At 30.7% G+C, this 24,302-nt stretch overlaps 1 protein-coding gene across 2 annotated transcripts in view; it reads left to right on the plus strand.

Annotated features, from left to right (window-relative positions):
* Positions 1 to 296: 296 nt before the first annotated feature.
* LOC113513007 (G-protein coupled receptor moody-like) overlaps positions 297 to 24,302 on the plus strand; it is a 159,396-nt gene continuing 135,390 nt past the window's right edge. For both annotated transcript variants that reach the window (XM_052893609.1, XM_052893610.1), the window contains exon 1: positions 297 to 718. The gene's annotated coding sequence lies outside the window, so the exon portion shown is untranslated. The remainder of the gene's footprint in view (positions 719 to 24,302) is intronic.

Raw genomic sequence — 24,302 nt, forward strand, 5'->3', positions numbered from 1 at the left:
ATGCATTGAAAATCGGTCCACTGGGTTTTTCATTTACCGCGCATATACATAATTATAAAGTATTGCCGAATGGATCTTCACTCACATAATTCAACAGCTAATTTTATATTTTGTTAACTAGAATATAATTAAAACCGCATTAATTGTATTAAGAATCCTTTTTAAAGTGGAGCGGTTCCGTAGGCCTCCATCCCTCAGAAGTTGATTGACCCCGGCAGGCGTTCTACAGAAGGAGGCTGAGACCATGTGCTCGTTTCAGTGTTCAGTTGACTGAAGAGCATCAGTCGGCACGGAGCCGCCGTTGAGGTAAAACGTGTGCTGCGTCGCGACCGTTCGCTCCGCGTAAAAAACATCGACTCACTTCGGAAAGTAATCTTTTTAAAAATTTAAAAAAAAAAATTACGCACCTATACTAATAATATTAATGATATTAACATTGTTAATGATAGTGTAGTGACTGATAAATTTATTGGACATTACGGAAGATTTATAAGGTAGATGAAAATAAGTAGGTACATACTGAGAGAATTGTATTGAAATACGAAGTATAAACTATGTGAGGAGATAATGAATGTTGAAGTTGTGTGTTCAAACAATCAGTCAGTGAAGTTGTAATTTATATACTGCTTTGACGTACAGTTTCCTCGGTGGCAACGGAAGCTGCTACAACACAAACCGAAGTCGACATTTGGAAATAGAACTTCTTCGCGGCTAAACGGTAACTGATTTATGTTTATTTACCATCACAGCGTGTTTGTTGTAACAATATCACTATGAACGTTAATGTACGCATACGTAGAATAGATTTCTAATGTTACACGCTCAGTTACATATTACATCTTTACTTAAATTTGTTTTAAGATCGAAGCATTCCACTGCAAATAATGTAATGAACTTATTATTTAATTACAATTTCGAAATGTCTGTTAATTTTAATATGAATATATTTTAATAACAAGAAGTAATATTTTTTTTGTTATTTTTCTATAATCGTATTTATCATCCTTATTTTATATACAATATACATTTATATAAACAAAATAAATAAGAAGTAAATAACATATAAATTAGCTTGTAAATTGTAGATTCTGTACTAATTAGAACAATAACAAAAAATATACAATCATAGAATATAAATTTTATTAATTGTAAATAATATTATTCAAATCACGGTAAATATACCCAATTGGATGAAAAATCAACAGCAAAAAAGTTCTCAAACTTGGTATAGAATTAGTGAAGAAATGTATGTTACATAAAAAAATACTGTCCAATTACGAACTACCTACTTTTCGAAGACGTAAATGTGTAAAATGATGCGCATAATAAATGTAACTTGGCAACGAGTTTCTCCCTACAATTGCCCAGTATGATAAATCAGCAATTTATATCAACAGTCCCATGGCCCATTTATGAAGATAGTTTAACAAAAACTATCAATTATTTTAGAGTATGCTAATAGGAATAACCATTTTGAGTGGCCATTATAGACGTAATTATCTTACGAGCAGTTTAACATCATCGTATTTGTATGTAGGTAAGTTACAAAAAGACTAGATTAAACTATCACCCCGTATCGACTTCGCACGTTCGTTTTTTGATTATGTTACTCGCTGATACTGTAGTTTTCTATAGATGAAAGAATTTTTTAAATATAAGAATATATTTTAAGTATTTTTTTTTAATGTATCCATTACTAGTGATCCGTTCCTACGCACGGGTAGATAGAATTTTCGAAAATAATATGTAGCCTATCTTACTGACTGATTTTTTAGCTTATAGCTATAGATAAAAGAATTTTTAAAATCAGCTGTGTAATTTTTGAGTTTATCCTTTATAAATTAACAAACATAGAAAAATCAATTTTTTCCTCTTTATAATATTAATATAGTATACATTTTATACTGTTGTCATGTTTCTTAATTAACAGTGTGCCATAGCATAACACAAATTAAGACAAATGTCACTCATCATACGTAATAGTTATTTATTAAAGATCATAATTATGCACTGCAATCAAAAACTAAGTTTAAATTTTAATGGCGATTTATTATAACACTTAATAATTAATTACAAATTTATTAAATAAATAAATTAATTTATTAATTAAATTTACTTAATTTATCTCATAATATATATTAATGAAAATCGTACATATACATATAGTATTTTATTAATAAACAAATAGGATTTTTGTGTCACGAAAACAAACGGCGACTTCGAACGTGACAAAATTAACATAGGACTAACACGGAAGTAATACCAAAAAGTAGATTGCAAAAGAATTATCAAAGACAGTTCACAATTAGTCATTCGCTTGTATTTGTCCGTTACGTGATAGTAACGTACACACACATACATAAATGCAGGCGAATTGAGAACGTGCTCTTTTTAGAATCATCTAATAACAAACTTTGTTGGAAGCTGGTGACGACATGAAGTAGAGATGATGAACCTGTAGTTCAGTCTACCAGACGTCACTTCCTACATAAATGTAAATAAATAAAGAGTATTAAAATTCATCCTGCTATTTAGGCTACCCGCTGCGCCAAATTTCCAAATATACTTACATACCTGATTATAAATACATTATACAGATACGAGCGAAAATCAGTAACTTCCTTTCTTTAACACCGACTTCAATGATAACAAAACCAGTTATTTTGCTTCAAAAATTAAACTATTGAAACGATTTCAAAAAAATGTCTATGGAACAAATCTTTCAAACGTAAAAAGAATTTTTCAAGTTAGTTTATAAATGACTAAGTTGTAAGGTAACAAATATAAAAAATAAAGCAGAATTAAAATTCTCCATATTTTAAAATCATTTGGAAAAAACAAATCACGTTCTAAGTAAATATATATGTATTATAAATTTAATTTACTGTCATTTTTATGTGCATAAAGTTCCACCAAATGCCAACAATCACGTATATAAATATACGATCATTTAATTTTTCTGTAATAAAATTAATTTTATTTACCACACTAATTGTCTCATTTTAATGAAGAAATAAATAAATCGTTTTTATTTCTGCAAACTTAAAATTCAATTATAAATTCATGAAAATATTTAGGCTACTCATTTGTCAAAACTCCAGACATACATACCTAATCATACATATTTTATACACATACAGTCGTAAAGCAATTGCTTCATTTCTTTACTAGTTATATATTTTTATATCACAAACAAATCACTGTTAATCGAAGTAAATTTATAGGTACGATTTGTCAATTAAATTTACTATCATTTAATTTGGCTGCAATCTAATTAATACAATTTACCGGATTAATTGCCTCATTTATCCTTTAATTAGTTATTTAGCGATAAATCTTAAGTAAGAAACACTTCTGTACGCCCCATTAATTTAACGACTGAATTTCCAGAAGTAGGTTGACGACAGTAAGAAGTGTGCTCCAATTGAAATTGGTATTTAGCTAAATGGCTTTAGGAAGTTTAAAAGCTCTTACTCCTATTCTGTTGTCTATTTACAATTACTTGCACATTAATATTGTAATTTTTATTTTAATTAGTCTTACTTATTTCTTTTATAATTTTACACTATTTTATTTCATTAATTCTTTTTTTATTATATTATATATATAAGTAATATTTTTTCTTATTATTCTTTAAAAATGTAAATAAAACACATATTAACTAAATGTGTTTAGAATTAAACGATAGTCTTTATTAAATATTATTAGTAGTTATTAATAACAATATTTAATTAAGTTTTATATTTATTAATTTTTAATTATTTTTAGGTTTATTTATTTACTAATGTATTTTATATTTTTTTCTATAACATTGTAATTTAAATACTATGTAAATTTGATATTTCTCCTGACCTATATTTATAATAAATTTATGCATCTGTAATGATTAATTTCACATCAGTTTTGACTATAGTTGAATGACTAATCATTAATTATATATTATGAAACTCAAATATTTAACCATTCATTACATAGACTAAGGTAATTGTTTACGATTATACGAGCCGTATGCTTATTTACTACCACGATCGTAAGCACAATTCCCGAAAAGCGCTGCACGAGCAGCGGATCCTACATGACGCGTCATCCCACCTACACGTGATGTCGAAACAGTGATTTTTCATGGAAACTGCTATTATTCGCGGCACTACTTTTGGTTCGCACTTTGACCAATTGACATTTTATAATTTGTAATTAGAATGAAAATATTAATTTTGTGATATTAAAATTATTGTATAGAATTTTGGGTTTTTTGCAACTTTTGGCTGTAGTCTTTTTATTTACCATCAACATACCAGCCATTAAATGCCCACTGCTGAACATGGGCCTCCCCCTATTAAGGGGTTTTGTCAGTAGTTGCCACGCTTGGCAGGTGTTGATGTTTAAAGAGAGACGCTTGTGTCCTTAATCATTAAATTCTCTTAGTCGCCTTTTACGAGACCCATGGGAAGAAAAGGGGTGAGCTATTTTATTCTAAGCCGAGACTTCACGGCAACCATAAGTACCATATATTTTATCTATCATATTAGTATAAAAAATCCTTATTTGTCTTCTTGCGTATTTCGCACCTATCTGTGATCATGTAATCACACCCTTAATTTTTATATAAACAGTATATTCTATTTCTTTCAAGTGCGAATTCATTCATCAATATGTGATCATAATGTTGACAGTTCTATTTTGGTCCCGGTTTGTCACACCTATGTACGTCGGAGAGTTGCCTTGATATTATGCAAATACAGGTATTGCTAATTTAAAAATCATCATTTTTTGACCTTGTCCTATATTTATTTGGATTATGGCGTAATATATTTTTCTCTTCCATTCGTTTATATTTGCAATCATCTCGATATTCTAACATTTCTAACCGGGAGAAAGGGATTGTTAATGGAGACTGAGAATCCTATTGCTAGCAATATACCCAGCCAGGTCGACCTCCTCGCGGTTCTCCCTGGAAACTATCATGGTTAATTCCTGATGAATTCATGATGGGCTGGCATAACTGGCCTGTTTTCATTCTCATCTATCACCCTTCACTGGTGCTCCGCCAGCGTATCTCGTTAGCGCAGGCCATAACATTTTCACCCATCAAAAAAAAAAACATTTCCAACTAAGGCACCTTTCAAACAATCCATACATTTCTCGTTGAATCTCTTTCTACATTTACATCTATTATTATTATTCATATTATCTTCTTCTTCATCATTATTTTTCTTATAATATTATAATTCATATGAGGTCTTAAATACTACATACTGTAAAGCAATAAATGTTTGAAGAGTTTGCATATTTGTTACCTCTTAACACTTTAACTAATCACTGTGTAATTTGGTTTACACGTAAGTACTACATGAGATGGAGAAGAACATTTATATCCCGACCAGTAAACATAAAACATCTATTCTATGCCATGTAGTTCCAGCATAGAATAGGTCACTCCTTTATTTCCCGTGGGTGTCGTAAGAGGCAACTAGGGGAGGACGAGGGACGGGCAGCAGCGTCCGTCCTAAAACATCTCTAAAGCTTAACTGCCGTTGCTAATCCGCTTGCCTAGTGTGGCAACTACTGGTAAAACTCCCAAGAGCAGGCTTAAGTTCAACAGTGGACAATTAAAAGCTAAAACGATGATGATGATATGGGATGAAGAAGCACATTTTTATCGTAAGTCGGACAAAGTTGCGGGGAAAATTACTTAATACTTTCCTTCCCATATTCCCTTTGGCCTTGAGCATAACATGACCATGCCACGAGCGATTACATTTCAACTTCCTTATTACGGGCTATATTATTTTCAACTAATATAATGAGTGATAATATATTTTATATATAATAAATTTTATATATAAGTTGTACAACTTACAATGGCAAACAAGCTGACAGCCCACCTGATAAAAAGTGGTAACCGTAAATAATAATAAATATATAATTATAATAAAAAAGCTACAATATATAATTATATTGTAGCTTTTTTATTATAGAAAAGATAAAAACTGTCTCTGTTAATATAAATTACGATCTATCGTTTTAGTTTATTCAAACCGTCCATCCATTTTAGTGCAATACAGAAACAAATATCTAAACGTAAATAAAAACGGAAAAAAATGAATAAAAATAAGCGAATACACAAATCGATTGGTGTCGATTACAAAAATAATTGTTAAAATCAGTTGAAAATTGCTGACACAATCATATATATATATATACACCGATAAATTAAAAACGCTCATTATTTTATTGAATAAGAATAGTCCAAGCTTACCTTGTAAACTTGCTACAACAATAGTAGCTAGTTATCATCTTTCATATTATATATATATATATATATATATATATATATATATATATATATGTATGTATATGTATGTATTATTTATTTTGTATAGTAAATATGATTAGTTGTTATTTTCTTTACCTACCTCAATAATATTAGTAGTATAATATCCACCTTTTATACCATAGTTTCCTTTCGTCAATTAAGTTATTTAAATAAATAACTAAAAATTTCTATTTAAATAAGTTTCGTTTGATCTAGAATTATCTAAAGACTGTTTAAATAGGAACAAATCACCCCAGTCGTAGACAAAACCACAAAGGGATTAATGAATAAACCGTAACAGCTTTTGAGTGAAATATATTGAAATTCCAGGCGATAGTTACTTATTATTTGTGGGTTATACAAAACTTTATCGTTACTACTATATTTCTATTAAACTTTTTTCTTTGAATTGTTTTCAAATCATAATTTCCAAAATTAAATGTTTTGATAAGTCGTAAAAACCCATTTATACGTGTATTCGAGCTAAATAATACCAATAGCACATATTAACACATAGTTATTTTCCAAAAATCAATATTACATTTGAAATACAATAAAACTTTGCATAATACAATAAATATTTTGTTTAGTTAACAAATATTATATGAATACCAAATTAATAGACATCGTTCGAACTAACTTCAAACATATTTGCACAACTTCTTACAGGAATTCAACTAAAGGTTTTGATGGTAAATTTATGGAACATTGCCAATACGTTTTATATTGGCAATAATTTATGATGAACGTTAGGCCTTTTTTACGAAATATATTTAAACGGCTGAATGGATATAAAAAAATTGACACGGATAGGTTATATTCTAAATTAAAACATAGGATACATTATACACTGATTCGAGTTGGTAAACTCGCAGGAAATAGCTAGTTTATAAAATTAACAGAATAAACCCAACCAGGGAAACTCTGGAAATTATTACATTCTCTGCGACCGACTACTTAGCCTTGGAACTTGAAATTAATATGGCGTTGAAATGACAAGCTAGCCATAGTATATGTTAGAATCAAGATCAAAAACTTCGTCTTAAATTTTAACCACAGGAAGGTTCCAACACTTGTTTAACTGCAATAGAAACAAAACTTTACTCTGTGGCTTTCTCTAATTACAGAGTACAAATTGTGTACGACCGTAGTGTAATAGTTTTCTTGAGTTAACACTATACCTAGTAGTTAATTAATTGTTCGCTCACTAACGGGTAGAACACTGACTTTACCTGTTTCAGAATTTCATAATTGGAAACTTCATACTTGTAATAGACTTACTGTCTTACCAATTATCGTTATAAGTTATCAGGAATTCAAGACATGTTTGAGATCTACCAATCTCTAGTTTTTTTCTATGACATTTATTACTGTATGCAACTTTAAAAGAAGGCGAATCTCAATTCACCTGATGTTTGACGATAGTGAATGGATTTTAATTATTCTTTTTGCAATTGATAATGTTTATTGGTCCTATATTAATTTTGTTATAAAAGAAGTTAATAACAAGTCAATATTTTAGATTATTGAGTTATGCCTTTATATATATATATATATATATATATATGTATATGGATAATAATGGAATGGTAATCCCGCCTGCGCTATTGGTATACGGAAATATTCATATCAATGGGGACTAAACCCCCATTGATAATAATCCTATCGCCCCCCCCCCCCCCAACTTATATGTTACCCGCAGTAGATATAAATAAAATCTCTAAAAATTATAAACAGAATAACAAGCAATATTAACTTTTATGTTTTTGATATGGGACAACGAGTGGGTAGCAGATAATTAAAGACTGTGTCTAACAAAAGACTAAAACAAAAGACATTTAAATTGTAACAAAACCAGTTATTTTTATCTAAAAACTAAACTACTAATAGGCTACGGTAACCACTTACCATCAGTTGGGCCGTATGCTTATTTGCCACCTCAGTGGTATAAAAAAACTAATCCGATTTTGATAAAATTTCTAATCTAATCTGTAAGTATATCTTTTCAGATAAAAATATAAAAAGTTTATAATGCTAAATATAGTATATAAATGGTTAATCTAAGGGATTTATTTGCAAGACGGTAAGTTTAGCGATAGAAGAAGAACAGAAGGCACATATAATTAAATATTAAATTTACAATTACATACTGGCACATTACGGCATAAAAAATAAAAATAAAAAAGAAACATGTATTCCACTTTTGAAACTTGACTGTAAAAACATCCATTATATCTCTTAGGGGAGTGCTGAGGAAAAAAGTTTGAAATTATGTATAGAGTTCGGGGAGATGTCTAAAGTCTAGGCCCTAGACGACGCGCCTATATGTTTTTTCTTTATGTTTTTAATTTCACAAAGTTGTTTAGTTTAACATTTGTTGTCCTTATCGTATTATTTAGCTCTTTTATGGATTTCATACTAATATACTTACCCCTACTTTGCGACTTAAATATGACTTCTTAAAAAACTTATCGTGCTCGGTACATTCATATACACATTTGTGTCTATACAGATGTTTATTGAACAGTAAGGAAAGCTGACAAATCATTTTTTTGCCTTTTAGTGTCGCACATTATGACTGGGAGATAATAACAACATAATCTAAATATAATTTGAACGTACAAAAAAGAATTGTATATATCAAACACAATACATATATATCATTGTATCAGCCATTATCTGTTTACTGCTGAAAATAAGCTCCTTCCATAGACTGTCATAAGAAGGGGTCTTAAGTCACCTACATCCATTGACTACCAAAGCATTAGAGGTCATCACTCCATCTAATGGGGAGTCGCCTTACACTGCGTTTACCCTTATAGAATGAAGAAACACACAAGAACCTTTATTCTCCATTGGTATATTAATACATAAATATATATAAGAGATCGGCTGGCCATGTTGCAAATAGTACTTTATACTAAAAAATTAAAAAAAAAAAAATTTATACCTGAGCTCTTTGGACAAACAAGCGACATAACCTCGCTGTATTGCAAATGTAATACATTGAGAGAGGAATGCGCCCGATCTCGAATGTAGAATTTAATTTAAATTACACAAACGTACGGAATCGTAAATATCTCTGATACGTTACAATACGTGTATAGTCTGTAATTTAGTAAGCAAATTTTTATTTTTAGTACCTACAGAGATATAAGGAGTAGGCATATAAGATTAAAAATTGGCATAAAACTATTATTATTTATCTATTTTAATGAAAAGATCAAATAATCATTTAAATTATAAAACCAATTCCAAGATTTAATTATAATTTCAAATAATAAAATTGGAACAAACTCCTAAAATGGTTTGAATCGGGGCTACCATATGCAATTCATTATTTTTCCCAATTTCGAAATTTAGGTTTTCCTTAGAAACTATAAAATGGAGTTCTTCAAAAAGATTGTGTTAAGGTTTTTTAGGGTCATCCACGCGTACGTGACACCCTTACTGTAGCAGGCATTCATAGGCTACAGTAAATGTTAACCATCAGACTGGCTGTATGCTTGTTTGCCACATTTGTACTATAAAAAAACAATCAAAAACAATACAAATTTCTATATTTTTACCCAAAGAGTGGAGTGGAGTGGAGTTCTCTACTACCGAACGCAATTGCAATTACAGAGGCTAACTTTACTATATTAAAGTACTGAAATTGATAATTAAAATAAACAAGTACTTTTTCTCAATAAAATTTTCAAACTATTCCATTCTTCTATTTCTTCGATGGCAACTATAATATGGCAACACTGGTCACATACAACTGAAGTTAACTTCGAATCGCAAACGATTTCACTAGCTCCAATGCGAACTCTTATCGCCCGCGTACTCCTACACCAGCTTAAGCAAACAGCTTTCGCATAAAAGATATCGGGGATATTTGGCCACAAAGGTTTCGTTAGCATGAAACCTTTATGTAAATGTAATGAAATTTGTCACAAGTTTTATGTTCATATGAATATTTCATGTTCATATAATAGAATTATTTGACAATACTTTTTATGATCGCGTTTAAGATCCAGATCATCCATAAGAAGGGGACGCATGAATGGAGCCTATAAGCGTAACATATGAAATCTTACTACAGTCGACAATAGTTTATCTAATCAACAGGATTTCTATCAAACAAGCATATCAAAGTATATAAAAAAAAATCCAATTGGTTCTATCAAAATAGAGGTTTATTTTTTGTGGGACATAATCTCTAACGTTAACTAGCATTGTTTCGCAGCTTTTTCCACGTTAATCAGTACATAAATTATCCTACACGCTAAGTTAGGATATAATCTACCCGTGTACCATATTTTATTCAAATCCGTTCAATAGTTTTTGCGTGAAAGAATAATAAACATCGATCCATCCTTACAAACTTTCTTATTTATAATATTAATAGGATTATGTGTGTGATAAATGATAAATTAAATATACCAAATATACTGATAACTGTATTATAAAATAATAACTCTTATTTTGAAGAAGGAAGTAAAGAAGGAAGCATTTCGAAAGCAATTTAATATTTGTTCGATAAATAACGTCACTATCGACAAAAGAACTCATTGCCCACAATTGGTTGTGATGATTGCTTATACTTCCGATTCGAACCATAATAACAATTTAGGGCACAATTAATTTATATAAATAAATATACTTATATATACTTCGTACTTGAGTGTATCTACGTTATTAAATTCTTTCTTTTATGAAATATGGAGATGTTGTCGTAGCTTAATAGACCCTACAGATCGAAGTTGGTCGACACCAAACACTTGTATAGAATAAAACAGAATAGAGTAAATGTTTATTGAGAACTATACATTATAATAATTCGTAAAATGTTCATAACGTTTTAAAGGAAATTTATATACCGATACATTGAGCATACAATACAATTACATAGCATTAATTATTTTATACTAGTCATAAAATAATGTCGTCATTAAAGTTCAGAACAAAATAAAATACAACAATCAACAATAATATATTCACATATGGTTACAATTACACATAATTACAATTGTACAACTTAAATTGACGACTAACTTTCCAGTGACATAACTTCGTTAACAAATCGTATAAAACCATGTGACGGCAATAAACTCATCCCCTGCAGTATGGTGTACTTGGGAAAATGTCGGTATGACGAGTTCAAATCATCTTTATTCAAATAGTGCTCTGAAGAATTGTTTGGATTGATACCTGCTGCTGATTTTCACCACCGTACAACCCGCCATAAACTAAAATTTCATCCCAACCACCTGGACGAGTGGCAGTCCTCCACCGTGCGTTTTTCAAGGTACTTTCTCCCACGCACAACCACTCTTTAAAATCAACTTCCAGCAGCAGTATTTTCGAACCGATGCGACAACATAACCTTCAAGAAAAGAGCATATTCCTTTTTAAAAGGCCGGCAGCACACCTGCAATGCCATAGGTGTTGTGGATGACCATGGGCGGCGGTAGTCACTTACCATCAGGTGAGCCGCATGCTCGTTTGCCCCCTGTGTTGTAAAAAAAATAGACTTGTTAAGAAGTACTTTTAAATCGTAATTTTTTATGAATACAGGATTCGGAAAGTCGTTATCAACTGAGAAGAATCTGTAAGAAACTGAACATTTACGCTTTTAAACACATTTTTAATGTTAACACATAACCTTATATGTATTTAAGTACCATGTCTAAAATGAAAGTCACGCGAACGTTCAGGCTGGGAAATGAGCTCCCTACCAAGGTTTTCCCTAGAAACTACAGTGTTTACAATGGGGATTTTCAAAAAGGGTATATTAAGATTTTTCCAAGGTCGGCAATGCACACTTGACATTCCTTAGTGTTGCAGGCGACCAAAGGCTATAGTAACCGTTCATCATCAAATAGATTATATGCTCGTTTGCCACTTTCATATTAAAAAATACATGATGAATTAAAAGCCCATGCATGATCGACTAACACCATAAACATTTATCAATCAAGTAGTCGTTTAATGTGTCGTTTGATCAATAAATGTTCTTAATAACAGTTTTAAATTAATTAAAAGGTAGATTAAAAATACCCTTCGTATCTTATTCCCATTTTATTAGAACATTCAATGCCCACCCCCTTAAAAGATCTATTAATTTTTTCTAAGCAATACTTTACCACAATAGCTACAGTTGACAAATAAATTTTGCTTCACAATAAGCAGTATTTTGCACCACAAAAATTATTTTTTTTGTTACAAAATTAATATAGGACAAACACCAGTATGATTTCGATCGACTGAAAAAAAAATTAGAATTGAAGACGTAGCGCGTAACATAGAAAAAAATACAAACGAATTGAAGGCTTCCTCCTATTAAAAATTACATAACAAATATTTTAATTCGCGTGTCATTAATAAAATAACTCAATAAATAATAGGAAACCAGAAAACGAACCGGAACTAAATATTGTAAGCAGAACATTTTAGCGCGGTAAATATTTGACGAAATCTCACAAAGAAAATAATTTCATCAAATCGTTTGGAAAAAATGTTTCTTATATAGAACTGAAAAGAAAATACTGTCTTGGCCGTTATAAAAAAGGCCCTATAAAAATGTGTCTAGTATTTGCGCTGGAATGGTTTTCCACGTATTTGTACTAGGACAATACAATCGGAATAACTGACATCTTTAAGTACACCTTTCAATACCTAAACGATTACTTGAGTGACAAACGTGCTTGGTATTAATCAATCATGCACGGGCTTTTTAACAGCCATGTATTTTTACAGATATAGTACATTTAAATAATAATAAGGTTAATAGAGATTTAAAAGAGTAACTGTTAAGTTTCTTGCGATTCCTTCATAGCAGATACTCTTAAAATGTGCTCATAAATAACGTGCTATGTATATGTGTAGAGTACCATTTTAACAATTGTAATTAGTAGTAGTTAACAATTGAAATAGTTTATTTAACCACATTATCTAATACCCACAATCCATTAAAACTATATACAAGATAGCTTCCAAAAAGTTAGGAGTGCTCAATAGGGTGAGACGATATTTCATGCCAGAACACCGCCTGAAATTATATAAAGCCCAAGTCAGGCCGCATATGGAATACTGTTCTCACCTGTGGGCAGGAGCGCCACAGTACCAACTCCTTCCGTTAGACCGCATTCAAAGTCGGGCGGCTCGAATTATCGATAGTCAACGCCTTACTGTCCGACTTGACCCATTGAAACTGCGCAGAGATGTTGCATCTCTGTGCATCTTCTACCGAATTTATCATGGGGAGTGTTCTGAGGAATTGTTCGGATTGATACCTGCTGCTGATTTTCACCACCGTACAACCCGCCACAAACTAAAGTTTCATCCCAATCATCTGGACGAGTGGCGGTCTTCCACCGTGCGTTTTTCAAGGCACTTTCTTCCACGCACAACCATTCTTTGGAATCAACTTCCAGCAGCAGTATTTCCGAACCGATACGACAACATAACCTTCAAGAAAAGAGTATATTCCTTTTTAAAAGGCCGGCAGCACACCTGCAATGCCGCTGGTGTTGTGGGTGATCATGGGCGGCGGTAGTCACTTACCATCAGGTGAGCCGCATGCTCGTTTGCCCCCTGTGTTGTAAAAAAAAAAAAAAAAATACAAGATTTTATTTTTTCAAGAAAATATGGCATATTTTGATTACCAATTTTTTATAAAAGTTTACATAAAAGTCACAAGTTACAAAGTTTCTATAAAATTCACGATTATACATACCTAAAGAATAGATTTACCGCTTTGTCGCTTATTTCCAACCTTCTATAATATTAAATATAATTGAAAATACAATTTGATTAATATTAATAGCCGTTTTTTATAACCAAAACATGTATTAAAGCCATATTTCAAAGTAGTGATGTGCTGAATTAGACTGACTCGAATACTAAGTCGATAATCTAATTGGTACTTACTTAAATAAATATTCTAAATATACAATGTTCAATTATAGAGGTCAATTGTTTGTAATTTATTATATCGTTTCACAGTAAATCAAACATCTTGTAATAACTTATCAAAGAAAAATAATTAAATAATTAGATATTTTAATCTAGATTTTGGCAACAAAATTGTACATCTGAGTTCAAATAAAATGTACTAATTATTTATACTAATATTATAATATATCTATTATTATATTGACGCGAAGGACGGACAGACAGCGACAGCGACTTTTATACTGTGTAGTGATGATGAGGAAATATATCATTATTTGTTTGAAATGGATGAACTAAAAACTAATCAACTAATTTTAAAAATATTTTCATCTATAAAAAGTTGCATTTTTAGCTAGTATATATTATAGGCAATATATTATTTTCGAAAAATTCTATCTACTCGTGCGAAGGCTGGATCGCCAGTATACTATACAGAGTTCAATGAAATACTCGAAATGCTGAATTAATATTCGACTATATTCGTATTACCTGACAAAAACAAAACATTTACAAAACAACGTTTTGGCACATCACTATTTCAAAGGTTTCAAATAACGCACAACATAAATTAATCTTATTGCTGTTAATATACAAATCCAAATACAAATTAAATTAGAACGCGACGCTTGAATGGAATTTGTGATTTTACATCAATAACATTTAATATGCATGAAAATGACATCTTTAGTCCTTTGATTAGTAATTAATACAATAACATACCAATATAAATATAATTTACTGAATTAGGCAATATTTTGGTGAAGTCCTTAATCACTCATAATAAATCACTTATTTGACTAAAATTATTTTGTTTAATTCCGCTACCATATGTGTGTGACTGCCAACATTTGAAGACTGACCATCACTGTTACTACCGGAATTACCACAAGCTTCCATATTAGCTATCATTCTATCTCCGACCGTCATTTCGTCCACGCACGTTTTGCGACACGTGTTTAATCTCTATATGAGGCATTTTCACAAAAAATATTACTCTCTAAATTATTACGATTCGACCGCCTAGTGTTAACCGAGATTAAAAACAAACTGACGGTCTACATGATATAAAATAGCGACTATCACCTAAAAACATTAATATAATTTCGTAAAACTAGCTAGGCACTATTTAAACCCGAGAGGTTTAAGTGGTACTACAAATTCTTGTTTGTTTTTTTTTGTATTTACATGGTAGTTTAATAAAAACAATCACCCGAATTGCTTACGTATAATGTTGGCCAAAGAAAGAGAATCGCACCATTTACTTGAAATTCCATTTAGAATAAACTTTCTAAGAAACCAAGTAAATGATATGCAAAGTGAGGACATCTGCATAACTCAATATACCTGAGCCTTTAATTTAAAAACGGTCTTTATTTAAATGAAGCCAACCAAGATCTCATAGGCATTTAATCTAGGCATTACTGAATCTCTATAACAGAACCTTTCTGAACCTTTTTACTGACCTTCACAATAATCTATATAAATAAAAATAAATAGCTAAATGTGTTGCTAAGCGCAAAACTCGAAAACGGTTGAACCGATTCGACTATTATTTTCATTAAGTCCAAGGTAGGGTCTTATAAAGATAAAAATTGTAAAAGTCATTCATAAAAACAAAGAAACCCCGTGTTTATTTTTTATATATATATGAATTGCTACGGTAATGTCCTTTGACAGAACGACATCTGTCGGGTTAACTAGTATCTGGGAGCCTACCATGAAACGAAATTCCGAAATTTCGGACTCAATTTCGTGTTTTCGTTCATACCTAATATGGCCCAATAAATGGAGTTTTACATATCGTTCGTCATAAATTCTATCATAAAAGGCCAAACTAATAATATTTTAATATTTTTAATGTTTTTAAATGTATTATGTAATTTTAATATCAAATTTGTGTTTCGTTCGGCTCCGAAATTTCGAAAAACATTTCATGGTAGGCCCTCTGTACTGCATTATTGACGAAAACCCCTTTTTTAATAAAACACGCTGATGAACGACTACTTATAATAACACATTATATTACAAAATAGATAATATAATATAATATATCATATATTAGAAATATAATATTAATAATAAATCTATAATATAAATCTAAATCTAATATAATTTATAAATCTACAATATATAATATTAGAATGGGCCACCCCTTCCTTTCCCGTGGATGTCGTATGAAGCGACTAAGGGAGGACGAGGAATAGGCAGCAGCGTCCCTCTTAAATCATCTTTAAAAGCCTAATTGCGATTGCTAACCCGCCTGCCAAGCGTGGCAACTATTGGCAAAACTCCCTTTATAGGGAAGGCTTATGTTCAGCATATATATTATTATTTAGAACGCGAAATCTTTTATCCACAAGCTAGTGAAAACGAAGTACAACCAATATGAATATTAATAAAATTAGAAATATGTAATGGCAAAAGGACACTTTCAAGTCAAAACCCCGATATAAAAAAATACCAGGATAATGCTTTACGAAGAAAAAAGCCCCTTCAATAATTCCAATATTAATTTGGAACATTCACAGGAGCAAATCTTGTTAAAATATCAAAAAGATTTTCTTATTAATTATCAAAAAAAGAACAAATAAAAAATTCGACCCTTAAAAACTATTTGAATCTTGATAAAATAAAATAATAGAACTCACACCTAAGTAAACCATATCAATTACAAAAAAATCTTAACTCAAAGTTAGCAAAGATATCGTATGACCTTACCGTACAATGTACAAAAAGTATCGTCGAGTTAAAACATCTTTCTAAAATAAATTAAGTAGGCAGACAAAGTTATCTCAAGTCGTACAAATGTAAAATTCACATTAAATCTGATATCGCGTATATAAAAACAAAATGGAACTGATATTATTTACATCTGCCGAATACTGATAACTTTCAAATCGAATTTGAAATTGATCGGATTTGTGGGATTACGCGATATATCGCTTCCACCTACACAAGTACATTTACCTTTAAGCTCACATTTGGGATACGAAACAATATTATCCTATCCCCTTAATCCAGTCATATCACTTACAAAATTTCCATTTTAAACTTAAACTTTTTTTAGGGATTTTTGTCACGCAGACAAATTAATCTTATTTCTTCAAATACAATTCAAATAATACTACAATTGAATATGTACTCCCGGCATGGAATCGACCACCTCTTCTTTTCCCCTAGGTGTCGTAAGAGGCGACTAAGGGAACTTAATGGTCTAAGGACAAGCAGCGGCGTCCTTCTTAAAACATCACTAAAGTTTAACAGCGTTTGCCAACCTGCCTGCCTGGCAACAATTGGCAAATACTATTTCTGAGGAAGGCCTTTATTCAGAAGAGGGTAGTTAACGGCTGACATGATAATGATGAATGTAACTTGAGATACCGAGAAAAATACTCAACTAAGCCAACCTCGAAAGTTTGAGTATGAAACATACTCTGAAATCATCTAACAAAATATAGAACTTTTACTTAGTACTTAATTAGTGACGGAAAAGAAACATAATTTATAAAATTAAAATTATTGAATTATTAAATATATTAAATTAATGACTAATTATTTATATTAATTATTGAGTAAACTTTTATTTGCATTATACAACGTAAGGAATATAAGTACATAACTACGATTCCACCAATACCTTCTGTATGATATTTATAAATTATTTGTACAGTTTTTTTTTCTAACTTACCTATCTCATTTTCTGTATTTACAAAGAAAATTCCTTTTTACAGCAGTGTATCGAGAATTTATATTAAAACCAATTAATTCTTTACGGTTTCATCTTGTTTGGATTGAATTTAGAATTAGAATGTTTACTGTAACATCTATACTATTTCCAATTGATTGTTTGGAGCAATAGATACACTTATTCGTATGTAAAAATAAATGAATCAATCGATTTTTTTTAAAATATAGTTGTTATTCTGTTACAATAGATGTTGTTGAAAAAAACTTGATACATTGTATTCTAAGAAACAACTACAGGAAAAAATACAACAAAACGGTGTAAGAGAAAGAAAACTGAAAACATATTCTACGTCAAGCATATCCGGACAGCATACTAGCATGACTGCTATTTGTTTCGATCTGTCACTATAACCCGGTCAAAAAACAAAGTCACCGGCACAGTTAGTTTATATAAACAATTATGTTTATGTAATAAAAGATTATTTCATTACAGATGTGCACTTTGTATAAAGCCGCCTTGTAGAATTATATCTTTGTATGATCTTATTTGTTATTGTCTTCACTCATTACATACAATGTTGTTTTATAAAGGATGTGTTAATCTATTTAGAACTGTTTACAACAAGCATATTAACATGTTGAATGTTGAAATATATAAAAATAATTCTGTACTGACAAAGATATTGCTTAGCATAAAATAGTAATTCAAGAATATGTTTCCCAAAATTATCTACCAGATCATGACAAAAATATTATGGATCCTATAAAAATCGGCTTTTAATTGGCAAAAATATCGTGTAACATTTACTGTGTGGTCCCGGCATAGAACGGGCCACCCCTTTTTCCGTGGGTGTCGTAAAAAGCCACTAACTTATTAGTCGGAACATAATGGTTGAGGGATGGACAACGGCGTCCCTCCCTCAACCATGCGTGACGATTACTAGCTAAGGGGGGTTCCCTTATGGGGGAGGCCTATGTTCACTAATAGACAGTAAATGGCTGATATAATAATATCGTGTGACATACATACGATAAATATAGTCACACTAAACTTTATTCATTTCGTCATAGTCGTGTAGAATGCTGCTGATATCTATTATATATGTAATATTTGTCAGATCCGGCAGTGTTCTACGACTATGACTATTTTAAAGTCGATTGCTAACTTACTTATTTACTATGTATTATCTGTATTAAAGAATAATACAAAAATATATATCTTGAACTAATATTATAAACAGGAAAGGTTTGACTTTTTGTACATTTTTTTTTATACAACTTAGAATGGCAAACAAGCTGACGGCCCACCTGATGGAAAGTGGTAACCGTCGCCTATAGACATGAGCAGTATCATGGACATAACAGATTATACTATTATAACCTACTGTTTCGGCCATGATACCCCCCATGCGTTGCCATTCCTGAGGACTCAGGTGTTATTCCTCTGTACCCTGTAAATTCACGCCATATCCCACCCTTCAAACCGAAACACAGCCATGCAAACACAACTACTTCACGGTAGAAACACGAACGGGACAGAGGTACCCAAGCAATCGACTTTTGTACAAAGTCTCCCTCTGGTAAGTCTCCATTTGTTCGTATGGGATAAACTCAAAACTACTTAATCGATTGTAAGAATTCTTTCATCGACGGAAAGCTACGTTATGAGAGAGTAAGATAAGCTATATAGGTATTTTATTTAAAATATAATGTGGGAACTTGTAGTCGTTTAACCAGTCGTTAGTTCAATCAATATAATGAAATAATAAAGTGAAATACAACTTTTTCCAGACAAAACTTCGTTTATATGTTCATCTTAATTTTTCACGCGATTGTTAAAGTTCATGAAATCCGAATTACAAAAGAATAAAAAGCAGATATTTTTCTTTACCATGAATGAAACCGCAGTCATTGAAAATTATTAAACCAATGCACGTTCAATTTACATAAAAAGTTTTATAGTGTGAAACTCACAAGCAAATCTATTAATCATCCTTTTAAATATTTACTCTTTCAATTCTTATTCTTTTATACTTGGACAGTATAGATCATAAATCACTATTATGTACACAAGCTTTATTTTGAGGTTTCATAGTTAAGTGGAAACTCTTCTATTCCAGTAATATACGACTTAAAATTGCAAACAAGCTGACGGAAAAATACTTATAGACACTCGTATTATTAGCATCATGGACAGGACGAAATACACTGTAACACCTACGATGATGTCTTGCTATTTCTAATAACTAAGGTGGTACATTCAGTAATTTTACTGCCATTTTCACTTATTTTAAAACCGATAAAATCTCATATCTTTCAGTCCGTGTTATTTTCATATAAACCTTTCGTTTTGTCATATAAATAAATAGCTTTTTGCCCGCAACTTCATACACATGGATTTCAGAAGTAGGAAAAATAATGAAGCAAATCACTCCAAAGTAGCATACAAAGCAAACACCAGTTCAGGAACACAACTGTAGAAACCACATTCAATTTGGTGCAGTTGTTTTTGCATGATACCGGAACAAACATACAGACAGACGAACAAAATCTCTAAAAATTATTATTTTAGTAAATATTTCTCTTACTGTAATCCCTCAAATATTTTTTTTAAATATCTCCTAAATATAATACACACATTGTCTAGTTACAATTTACAATAATATTAGTAAGATTTTTTTTTAATTAGGGTCCCCCATGTTACCATATGTTACTTAAAAGCTAGAAATTCCGAAAGTTTATAAGAGTGTACGTTTATATTGTTAAGTAAATAAAAATGTAAAAAAGTAGTAGCAAATACATAAGTAAAAACGCAACAAGATTTTCAACTCAACAGCTTTAGATTATAGAGCTTTTAGTTCTTTATACTGTAACTATATCATGAATATCCATACTTATTGTGATAATATTATCTGTTTGTTATCATCTATCAAAATTTAAGCATAAATAATTTTATATATATATTTTTTTTTTTGCACACAATAAAATATGTCTACATGGCGAACTTACTGCCTCATGGCATTCTCTTTTTACATTCTCATTTTACATGCAAACAAGCTAAAACAAAAAAAAATATTTAAAAAAAATACGCAGTGTTACCATAAATAAGTAACAAATAAATTAAAAGGATTGTAATTACAAACACCCTCTTCTTAAGAAATCTGTTATAAATATATGTTAACACAATTTTATTAAAAATTAAACATAAACTTTGATACTTTACCATTTAAAAAAAATTTGGAATATGTCTTCCTAACTCACATACTTCCAAAACTATGGCGTCGATAATATTCATATAATGTTGAACTTGTTACGAACCACTGAGTTATCAAATTGCTACAGTCTCCTATTTCATAGTCAAAACTATCATTAATGTACACGAAGGTTGTAAATTACAAGGAGTAATAAATAACATTCCCTAGAGATTTATCAGGTTTCAATTTACGATTCATAAATAATGAAAACTATTAATTTGTTGCAGGTAATTAACTATGTTATAGAGAGTTCGCTTAAAATTGACAAGTTAATCAACTGAAACTGCTGCCCAAGGTGATTTCAATTTGCCAACGTTTTAGATATATCTTTTTTTCGAAAAGTTTGTTTCCTTGTATCGTAAGGATTGATTACCAAATAAACAGATTTTTAGTAATATTTTACCTTTTGAGAAACATTTGAATTTTAAATATTTTTTCTTGCAACTGTGACATATTTTATGGCCTTATTTTTTCAAAAAAATTATGTACATTTTTATTCATGTACATAAAATATATTTACAGGTTGGTCTCATATAAATGTTATCAAAATCGATTTTGTAGTTTAGTTTTTACACCAAAATAACAAGTTTTGTCACAATTGAAGACTTTTTTGTGGGACACAATCTTTAAAAAATTACATATATTTTTATAGCACGACATGTGTCCATAGCATCATGAGCGAACACAGAGATTACATATTCCATGAATGTGGTCCAACGAAAAAGAACTCAGACTTACTGAGTGTTTTTTTACGCTACATTTGAAGGATCCGAAGTTATAAGTCGAAGGAAACCCGTCACGAGAAAGGTCATTCCACATTGTTACGCTATACTTTTTTTTAATTAACAAGTAATGAGACTAAATGTGATATTGTTCGTATGACATTTCTTAATCACTTGGATAATTATAACCATCATATCAAACACTTAACGTTTTCCTAGAATTGATATTGTGCTTTCCTTTTTGAAACATACTACGCTAATTTTATCTCAGTATTAGAAAATAACAAATGTATATCTGCTATTAAGTAAAACGAATATTTCTCAGAAGTATTGGACAATATTTAATATTTAAATTTTCTACGAAGAGAGTCCAGTCGCTATAAATTAAAATTCCCAAATGTCCAAAGAGCCTAAATGTTTTTTTCCACAAACCAACCGACTTGAATTTTAATAAAATTAGCATCCCCAAAGTAAAATCCGTCAATTAAGAAATAATCATGCAAATCGGACTAGAATTTCAAAGAAATCTGTGTATATTGATAAAAAGGGTAACGCACCGAACATAAAAACATGGTTACCAACCAATCCATAATAGCTTTTTTAGTTCCTAAATCGCTCTGTAGAGGGAGCATCAACGTTCGCTTGTTAATTACTTTAACATAATATAAAATATGTAAAACATATTAACATCTGTTTTAGCGACTTTACTTCAGTGAACTAATATTGCAATGAGAGGGGGAAAGGGGTCGTTAGCAATGCGTACTACCAGTCCCATTGCTAACAATATACCCTGACAGGTCGACCCCCAGGTGGTCCCTCCTGGAAACCATCGTGCTGAATTCCAGGTGTAATCGTTACGAGCCCATCGTAACGATTACACTAAAGTAATTAATTGACCTGCCTTTTCATTCTCACGTATCATCCCTCATTGGTGTCCCGCAGACCATTAGCCAAAGCGGTTACCATTACATTATCATCCATTAAAAAAAAATATTGCAATGAGTGTAAATGTATATAAATATGTTTCCGGAACTGAAGGATTTTTCCTATATTTTCTGTCCGTATCATACAACATTCTAATTTATTTATACATATAATTTTTCTTTTTCTAAAACAAACTATAAACTTATTAAATTTAGTTTAATATTATAATATGATTATTAAAAAGCTTAATAATCCTTTTTTATAATTCTTATTTATATTTAAATTTATATAATATTAAGTCAGCTTGATTGTTATTTAAAATTACATAAAAAAATAAAACCCGGTCAAAGTGAACTCACTCGCTAAGGGTTCCGTACTTAAATTAATCTGTAAATAGGTTTTATGTTCGCACCATAAGGATTCTTTTGTACCTTTTTGGTACAGAACCTTAAAAATTAAGTGCGTGAATAAAACTGAATTTGCTTGTTACTCCTTAATGCCTCAACCAAACGTCACAAAATTTAATATTGACATATTACTATGCTAGTAATTTTTTGACGTCGTCGGTCGTTGCTCGTATTTGAAATGTATCAAATACGCGAAGAAAGTCGCGGGCATAGTTAGGTCTCAATAAACGAAAGAACCTTTTTAAAAGCTCTTCATTCATTAGCAAACATCTTTATATTTGAAATAAACATTGAGTACATAGTAAATGTGGAATTAACATCAACTTAATTCAATTTCATTTGATGTTTTCCTTCTTTTTTGATCCTACAAAATTGTTCATACCATTTACTTAATTATTCTTTTATATTAATGTTTTTGATGATAATTAAAAATTACTTACACTCACTGAATAAATATTTAATTCGAAACATTACAATATTGTTGAAGAAATAAAATATTGCTCATATGAGAACAGGAATTTAAATTACGAAATCAACTGTTTACCATCAGACGGGTTGTATGCTTGTTTGCCACCGTTGTGGTATAAAAAAAAATTGTCACACTAGTAGTAATCAATAGATTAGTTTTACAGAAAAAAAAAATATGACTTCATTTGTAACTAAAATAATAATCATCGTCATCATTATATCAGCCGTTAACTGTACACTGTTGAACATAGACCCCACCTTATTGAGAAATTTTGCCAATAATTGCCGAGCCTGACAAACGGGTTAGCAACCATAAAGGCTTTAGTGATGTTTTAATAGGGCCGCTGCTACCCATCCCTGGAAAGTTAAGTTTTAGTTGCCCCTTACGACACCCATGGGAAAAGCAGCAAAAATAATAGGCAACCAATATGAGAGTGAAGTCTATTGAAACCTAAAAATAATATATAAAAAATACATACATAGGGATATTCTTTTATGCTGGCATCTTGACCGGCAAACCAAATTACCTATGCAAACTACCTACAAAGAAGCGCCATAGACCGTGTTGTACCTATCACGTGTC

Source organism: Galleria mellonella, unplaced genomic scaffold (genome assembly GCF_026898425.1).
Source record: "Galleria mellonella isolate WM207_F2 unplaced genomic scaffold, CSIRO_AGI_GalMel_v1 utg182, whole genome shotgun sequence".
NCBI classification, from domain to species: domain Eukaryota; kingdom Metazoa; phylum Arthropoda; class Insecta; order Lepidoptera; family Pyralidae; genus Galleria; species Galleria mellonella.